The following is a 7,750-nucleotide window of genomic DNA, read 5'->3' as shown; positions in this document are numbered from 1 at the left end:
AACAAACAAACTAATAAATGGTCTGTCCGAAGGATGTGTTGAGAGAAAGATTATCTGCAATTAAAAAGGAGAAAAGTAAGATTAAAGGATGTATTTGGATGGTTGGATCAAGCATAGCTGGCATTTATAAAAGGTAGTGTAAGATTAGCAACCACTATAAAAGATTTAAATGAGGTGTACAGACGCTACAAGGCAATTGCATTACATGTTCCTCACACATTGACAATTTAATATATTACCTAGTCATATAACTAGAGCATTGCTGGCCACGCTTTTCGGCGCAGAGCTGACATCCCCGCCTCCGCCCATCTCAACTTAAAAAGCAATCTCTACCTTGCACTAGCATCGTCCCTCCGCCGGCTCTCGATTCCTTAAGGGCCTCCGCAATTAAGATGAAACTCAAATCATACATGGATTTCTGCTCATATAAATACCATCTTCTGTCGGGTTTTAGTGCAAGTGTTTCGGTTCCTATCCACCTACTTGTTTTCTGTGATAATATCGTCTTTCTTCCACAGATTGCCTCCATCTCGTACTGTTTTCATATATCCATGATGTCTAACTGTAAGAGAGTAACTCTTTTCGCTTTGCTTTTTACATCGCTTCATACCTTTTCTCTAAAACCTGCTTACTCTATCGCTACAATTTCTCAACGCCATCTGATGAACGACACCCATGTAGACAAGGATATCCCGGTATTGTTGAATAGCAGATCGTCTCGAAAACTTAAGAGTGTATCCAGAGTTATAGTAGTTTCAAAGGAGGAAGGGAACGGCCATTTTACAACGGTCCAGGATGCCATCAATGCGATTCCAGCGAATAACATGCACTTGATCATAATTCAGGTCAAACCCGGCATTTATAAGTGAGCAACCAATGAACCCGCAGATTAGTTTCATGAGAGAATATGACTCTCACGATATAATTTTGTCAGAAGACTGATACTTTCTGCATAGTTTTGATTCAACAATATATCTCTCCATTAAATTTTGTCTAGAAACGAGTCTTTTAGGATGAGAAACTTAGTGTTGTGGCCTTCATGTGATCAGGGAGAAGGTGACGATTCCTGCAGACAAGCCATTTATAGTTCTGAGTGGCTCGGGTGCCAACAATACTGTCATCACTTGGAATGATAGTGCTAAATCAAGTGGAGGGACATTTTACAGCGCAACGGTGTCTGTGTATGCTTCAGATTTCATGGCCAGATATATCACAATCCAGGTATTTCGCTATTAAATCCTGGTATAATATATAATGTCCTATTAAAACTGGACATAAAGTACATATTTTTGGTGCAGAACTCTTATGGTCCGGGCGATCAAGCTGTGGCTCTGAGGATATCGGGAGATCGTTGTGCCTTTTACGGATGCAGATTTCTGGGGTATCAAGACACTGTGTTGGACGAGAGCGGGAGGCATTACTTTAGAAGCTGTTTCATCGAAGGTGCCGCCGACTTCATATGTGGTGATGGACAATCTGTCTATGAGGTAAACTCACTGACTGCAGATCATGCAAAATGTTTTCATTGTTTTACTTTGTCATGGTTTAGAGCTGATAAACGTTTCTGGTGGTTATGTACTCTTAGAAATGTCGTCTGCATACGATTCCTGAGCTAAATGGCGCAATTACAGCTCAAAGCAGATCCTCTCAGGGTATAAACACGGGCTTCACCTTTCAAAATTGTATCATTACCGGTCGTGGACTAATGTACCTCGGCAGGGCATGGGGACGTTACTCGAGAGTAGTATTTGCTTACACTTACATTGCTGACATTATCTTCCCAGAAGGATGGGATAATTGGAAGGATCCTTCTAGAGAATCGTAAGCCTTTACTATCCCAACAAAGCAAATTTAATGCTCACATCTATGCATGGACTATCAGGATCCTATTCTAACAACATGATCGCTCTTCCTAACAACATGATCGCTCTTCCGTTTCTATGTGCAGAACTGTGTATTATGGGCTGTACAAATGTTCTGGACGTGGTGCAACTGATAAACGAAGAGTCTCATGGTCGCGTGAACTCAGTGATGAGGAGGCTGCGCCGTTTTTAAGTAGCAGTTTCATTGATGGGCAGAATTGGATCAAAAATATGCCAACGGGCCTGTAGAGATCTGCTAATTTGGTTCCACTAAATGGCTAAAACGTCAGTCTGTAATTCTCTTCCTGCTAGCAATTCCCTCGTTTCTTGACACGTTAAGTTTCATACGCTGCTCAAGTCTCAAGCAATAAGAGCAACCGCGTTGAATAACATGATCCGTTTCATTGGGTCTGTACATTGTATCAGGGAAAATTTTAAGAACCCCTAAATTTATAAATATAATAAATGGGCGAATCTCCATGGTATATAGGAAAAAAGGAAGGCGATTTTATTAATAATATAATATGTATATATAATTTTTTGGCGAATCTCTCACCAGACATGGCCAATATTTTACTCAATTATAAAATCTTGTAAGATCTTGGCAAGTTTTCACTAAATAATAAAACTTTGTAAAGTCCTAGTGAATCTTAGCATAGGCTACATGCTGGTTTAATTCCCCCATTTAAATAGGCTACATTCCAGGTGAATACCATGGGTCAATACCATGTGCCATTTTGGTGAATACCATGGGTCAATACCATGTGCCATTTTTATTTTTATTAATTCTAATATTAGGGTTAATAATGGTTTTTTGCATGGTATTAATAACAATCTAGTCCATGGTATTTGTCCCATAGTATTTTGGCCATAGGTTTCACCTAAATATAACCCATTTTTTGAGTGTTCGTAAATATAAGGTGAATTATGGAGTAAATATAAAAAAATGTTTTATTTGTTTACCATACCTCTTGTTTATTTATAATTTTATTAATTTACCATACCTCTTTTACAAATATGGTATTTGGCCCATAGGATTCACTTAAATAAAACCTCTTTCTTGAGCCTTCATAAATAGAACGAGGGTGATGGACTAAATATAAAAAGAGGTTTTATTTATTTACGATATGTCTAGTTTATTTATATTTTTATTTATTTACCATACCTTTTGAGTAAGTATAAAAAGACGTTTTATTTATTTACCATACCTCCACTTTACTTATTATATAATGTGACTTATGGAGTAAATATAAAAAAATGTTTTATTTATTTACCATACCTCTCATTTATTTATATTTTTATTAATTTACCATACATCTTTTATAAATATGGTATTTGGCCCATAGGATTCACTTAAATAAAACCTATTCTTGAAAATGGGCGAATGGATTCACTTAAATAAAACCTATTCTTGAAAATGGGCGAATGGAAGGTTGTAAGTCCTAATTTCAAGGGCTAAATTTACCTTTTTTACCCTCTCCCTTAAAATAAGGTGGGCTATTTGACGTGATTTGTAAAAATGTACTATGATACAAAATAATCGCCTACTAAAAATTTAAAACCCCAAAATATTCAACCATTACATGCCATGGTTATTTCACCTAAACATAGATGGACAAATTTATCATATCACATCAAGCACATTTTCCTAATTATCCTTATTTTAATTTTGAGCATGACAAACTCATAGGAGGCCAGGATTTCACCAAAAAGAGGATCTGGAGTCAAATTACAGTGAATCTCCTCTAATGAACCTTGCTAAACTGATCACCCTCTCCATAAAATATGTTCACAAAAAGTTCACAAGGAATCGCAGAAGCAAGTTTCATTTGTTCTAAAGCAACTCAGTTACACCTCAAGAACCTTGTTACTCCCTCATAAATGTGTTCCTCAGAAATGAAGGTAGCATAACTTCATTTGCTATCAATTAATCCCAAACCTAAATGCCAAAGGATTTTCTCTCAAGAATGAAATAATTGGAAAAAAACAAGCAAGTTCCCAGAAGATAACTCTAGTGTCAATCACAATCCTAATAATGCATCATTAGTGAAATCATACCCCACATGTAGGGAGAATACGATGAGCTACCTACAACCACTTGATTTACTTTGATTAGAGTATCTAAGGCCATAATAACAATCTATTTTAATTTCTTTCCAAACCTTTAAAGGAATGTCACTGTCACTGTCATCTTATGAACCACTATAATAACTTTGATGACATTTTAAATATAGTTACATGGTATTTTGTGTTTGTCTTATTTTGTTGCAGGTGACTCATGAGGAGCACATGGAGGCTAATACCACAATGGGAAACACAACCAAAATGAGCAAACTAAGTTTGGACCTCCATTAACATCAATTACCACTGAGAAAGGATTACATTTATCAAATTCACTGTGAATATCTTAACAACAACATAAAAACATCTCCCTTGGCAACAATTTTAAAAAGTCAATTAGGTCAAGAATTTAGACCCAATATAACGAGACACCCCTATTAATATGGTTATTCAATGCATTGCTTCCCCCACTATTATCAATTAGATGTTACCCATCTTCATATCTAAATAAAAGAAAAGGGAGAAATAAAATAAATTAAAAGCACCCCAATGGGGGAAGTAACGAGGGATATAAAAACCTTTTATGAGGCTATGAACATCTAGTTGGTAGTAAATGTTTATTATTTCATTGTGGTGATTACATTGTAGACATAGAAACTCATTCATATTGGAAGAATACTTTTAGAAATCCTAGAGTCATATTTAAGGAGTCTATTACCTCGAGATCTATACAAACCCATTGGATCAAAAACCAAACCTAAAGTGAAAGTAACAAAACATATTTTTTAAAAAGTAAATGACCTTTATGGATAAATTAATATAATAAAGAAGTATTCCTTAATCCTCGATAAAAAGCTTTCAATGTTAAACTAATATATCTAATCTCTTGTGAATTCCTAATAGAATTAACTAAAAATATATTATTGTACCATAACTATAACCTTATTGTTAAAGCATTTCAAATATTTTAGACTCATCTATTGTCTTTCCATGAATTCACTAGAAAGAACACTTGGATTTTGCTTTTAAAAACTACTCCTATTTCCACTCCTTTATGCTTAACATTGTCATTTTAAAAGTCTTCTTAATCAAGGTGAAAACCATAATCTCAATCAATATTTATGTAAATATCTTAGATAAAGATGAATTGACTAGAAAACACAGTTGAATGGTCTAATGGAAAACGAGTAAGAATGGTTTGTTATTGAGAGATGTATTATGTTACATCGGTCTCTTTAGTCAAACACCATTAGTCAAACAAAGTATTACGTTACAAAGCATTGTAGAGTGAGTTGTTGAGATAAACTTTTAAGTGCGGTTCTTACAAAAATGTAAGAGTAAATATGCATGCATTTAGAAAGTCGTTGACATGGATTCTAAAGTATGTCTATGTCGTAAATACAAGAAATGTATTTGATTGTCTTCATTAGTCCTTTATTTTCTACAGCACGCAAATATAATCAAACTTTTTTTTTTCTTCCATTTTTTACTGAAGATTGTTATTGTAGTTTAGTGAACTACCTCTTTCAAGTTATTTTGATTGTCATATAGCATTAATCGCTCAGTTTGATACATATCTAAGCATAAAGTCATGGATACCGGTGTGAAATTGGCAGTTGTGGTGAAAGTAATTGGCCGTACTGGATCAAGAGGTCAAGTTACACAGGTCCGAGTAAAATTTTTGGATGATCAAAATCGACTGATCATGAGGAATGTAAAAGGACCTGTCAGAGAGGGTGATGTCCTTACTTTGCTAGAATCTGAAATACGCAACGCATTCATTATAAACATGGTTCTTTTGAAATTTGGTTTGTCTTTTCCGTACGCACCAGAATTGGTAGTGTCAAAAGCAAATGCATTCATAAAAACACTGTTTCCATTGCCACATGAAGCAAATGCATTCATAAAAACACTGTTTCCATTGCCGCATGCTGGTAAATTCCATCTCGACTTAAACCAAACTTTTAAAACAAATCCTGAGGCATTGTTGTGGAACGTATTACAAGCATGCATTAAAAAGAATACTACAGCTACGGCAAAACGATATCATGGCAATTCTGCATTCATTCCAAATAGCATCAAATGCCAAATTACGGCCAGATCTAAGGGATGCATTATGAAGAATGTATTAGATTCCATGGCAATCTTCCCCAAGATTTTTTTTGACATTATTCGTTGGTTGCAGGTCACTGAATCCCAGCAAAAGGGGAATCCGCAAATTGCCAAACCTTGAGAGGATTGGGATGAAAATTTTAGGGTGCACCATATAGCTCCGAATGGCAATTTTTATGCACAAATCCAGGCATTCAAGTAACAAAGTAGCATTCCCACAGATTGTTATCGAAACTGCTTCTATTTTGTAATTTTCAACAACACGAGAAGACATGCAAGGTTCCGGTGGCATTCATGGTGAAAACATCGGAAATCAGTGAGTAAGAAACCAAAGAGTTCGTGTCAAAGCAGGTGATACGCATCGTTTACTTGGTGGACGCGATTCCAAAGTCGCCATCCGGCAAGATTCTGAGAAACGATTTGTATTAGTTATGACCCAGGAAATATGTGAAATGCTTGCCAGTTTGTAACCCGCATCACAATTCGCGTTAACCATCAGTTATCACTGCAGGACCACGAGGTTTTACGGCTACCAGATGACCACTGGAGTATAATCATGTATCCTCCACCTGGGTGTGAAACACAAAGCTTGGGAACGATGTTGTGATATCCTTTAGATATGGAAGAGTCATCTTTTTTAACAGAGAAGGATGCCGCAGAGCGAGACTCCTCCACTCATCCTTGTCGATCTTCCCATCATGTTTTGTATCTGCCTCCTCGAATGTCTTATCAATGATACTTTCAACTACATCATCTGAAAGGTTCATGCCAAATTCTACAAGGGTAGCTATGACCATTTGGGGCGATTCTCAAAATCACCCCGCCACCGCCCCGCCACCACAACTGGTGAAGGGCCGGTGGCGGGGCAATTCTCAGAATCGCCCCAAACAGTGCTTACTGGGCATCCAATCTATTTTACACAAGAAAAAGCTAAAATGAAACGTTTTTTCTGCAAGTTGCTTATGTAAGGATGAACTGAGAACGATTATTGAGAATTTGCAGAACTTTCTTGCACCTTTAGCCATAAATATGCAATGATAATGAACACCCCTGCACACCACTGCATGCTACATTTTTGTGCATTTACGACTACCAGATGACCACTGGAGTATAATCATGTATCCTCCACCTGGGAGTGAGACACAAAGCTTGGAAACGATGTTGTGATATCCTTTAGATATGGAAGAGTCATGTTTTTTAACAGAGAAGGATGCTGCAGAACGAGACTCCTCCACTCATCCTTCTTGATCTTCCCATCATGTTTTGTATCCACCTCCTCGAATGTCTTATCAATGATACTGTCAACTACATCATCTGAAAGGTTCATGTCACTTTCTGCAAGGGTAGCACACTCGCTGCTCTGGTCGTTAAACCCAGAAATCGAAAAGGATGGTTTAGTTTCTATGGATGAAGCAAATGCCTTTATAATTTTTTTAGATACATCCATCTGCTTTTATTGCTGTACAGCCGCATAGGCCTCAAGAGGGTTCTCCAACTCACCTTTTGTTGTTATTTTAAGGATGTGTACTCTGAATAATGGAAAGCTCTATAACGTTGCGGATGCTTGTTGTCCACCAGTTCAGGTGGCACTTCTATCTCCATTCCATCTGGTAACAATCTGAAGAAAGTCAGGGAAAGACGAGATTGTCGTCCTTTAACAATCACACGGTGTTTTGCACTGTGAATTCTTTTGTTACTCCATGCCTGCATGCATA

The 7,750-nt window shown here is 36.8% G+C and overlaps 1 pseudogene; it reads left to right on the top strand.

Annotated features, from left to right (window-relative positions):
• The first annotated feature begins 554 nt into the window (after nucleotides 1-554).
• Nucleotides 555-2,144, top strand: LOC149235491 (putative pectinesterase 11; annotated as a pseudogene).
• The last annotated feature ends 5,606 nt before the right edge of the window (nucleotides 2,145-7,750 follow it).

Source organism: Pinus tabuliformis, chromosome 8 (assembly GCF_031772625.1).
Source record: "Pinus tabuliformis cultivar Carrire ecotype Pingquan chromosome 8, CPIR1, whole genome shotgun sequence".
Classification (NCBI taxonomy): domain Eukaryota; kingdom Viridiplantae; phylum Streptophyta; class Pinopsida; order Pinales; family Pinaceae; genus Pinus; species Pinus tabuliformis.
Note: the sequence above shows the minus strand (reverse complement) of the source record. Positions and strands in the feature narration are given on the sequence as shown.